We start from the raw sequence: 1,459 nt of genomic DNA on the forward strand, positions 1-1,459 counted from the left end.
AGCAGGGAAAAATGAAAACACCTCCCACATTTATGGAAATTCCATTCTAAAACATGTAGACCCATTTTCCTTCTTCTAAAGCATTTAAATCAGATTATTATTTTATCAGCATGTATTTAGATAGATGAGAATTGATTGAAAGTGAGAAGAGGCAATCGAGTACGTACACTGTAAGAAATGGGAAGCAGAGTAAGAGAAAGTCTAGATACAATTAGAGGGGGAATGAGAGAGAGGGAGGGGGAAAGAGAAAGACAGAAGGACAGATACATGTGGACCATCAAGGAAGGGCCCTTGCAAACCTCATCACTGGGGAGAGGGCAAAACTCTGCAAAGTTGTCTGGAACACCCCCTCATCTTGCTCAAACTGGGCAAGAGGGAGTTGTTCTGGAGAGCTTCGGTGTTGGCTGCCCTCCACTGCAAGGTGGGGAGACACTAGCACCAACGTACAGCTGCTCTGGTGATGTCTGAAGTGGTGGGGAAGACAGGATGCTGCCTCTTGTATTTCTGCCGCCTGAAGCGGCTGCTTCACCCTGTCTCACCTGCAGGCCAGCTCTGCTGCCTAACCACTTCATCATATTTCACAGGGACATAGTAAACCATGTCAGATCAATGGCTCATCCATGGGCATAGCCAGGGGGGTGCGGTAGGGGCAGCTGCTCCCCCAGTCAAGTAAATAAATAGAAATGCTTAACTGACCAATTGTGTGGCAGATAACTTGGTTCTGCCCTCCCCTAATAAATCCTGGCTACTCCCAGGGGCCCATCTACCTCAGTGTGGCCTGACTGGCAGCGGCTCTCCTTGGTTTCAGGACAGGTGTGTCTCCTAGCTTTACCTGCAGGTGCCAGGGATGGAATCTAGGACCTTTTGGAGCTACAGCCTTTCCACTTTCCTCATTGCATCCAAATCCTGCTCCCTTATCTGGGAATTGGGAGTAGGGCATCTAGTCTGAGAATACGGATTCCAGGTAAATGTGGGACCCACCTCTTTCTTTAATTCGTAGCTCCTCCCTCACCTGAGAAATTAGCAGGCTATTTCACACCTGTCGTGCTACTCGGGTGGCCATCGGTTCCTGAACCAAAGCACAGCAGCCTAGTACCCTCTGCAATAGAAGCATTAATTAAACCTTGTTTTGTGCGTTTGATTGGTCTTTTGGGGAGGACGGCGAGGAGAAGTTGGGACCTAATAGATTCTCTGCTACTCAGTGCTGAAAAGAAACACTCGGCCCATGTTCAGAGGCACTCCGAATCTCGTTTCAAACGCCTCCCGATGTCGGGAGCCACAGAGCAGTTTGCATCTGCCTGAGTCCCCGCCGCCCAACAGCCGGCGAAGGGAGGGAAGGACCCGCCCGCCCGGGGCTGTGCCTTCGCCTTCCCGGCGCTTGCGCGCTGCGTCTGCCGCCGCCGCCGCCGCTCTCGAGAGGTCGCAGCAGGCGGCGTGCGAAGGGAGAGCTGGCGCCGCC

The sequence above is a fragment of the Podarcis cretensis genome (genome assembly GCF_951804945.1).
Source record: "Podarcis cretensis genome assembly, chromosome: 3".
Lineage (NCBI taxonomy): Eukaryota > Metazoa > Chordata > Lepidosauria > Squamata > Lacertidae > Podarcis > Podarcis cretensis.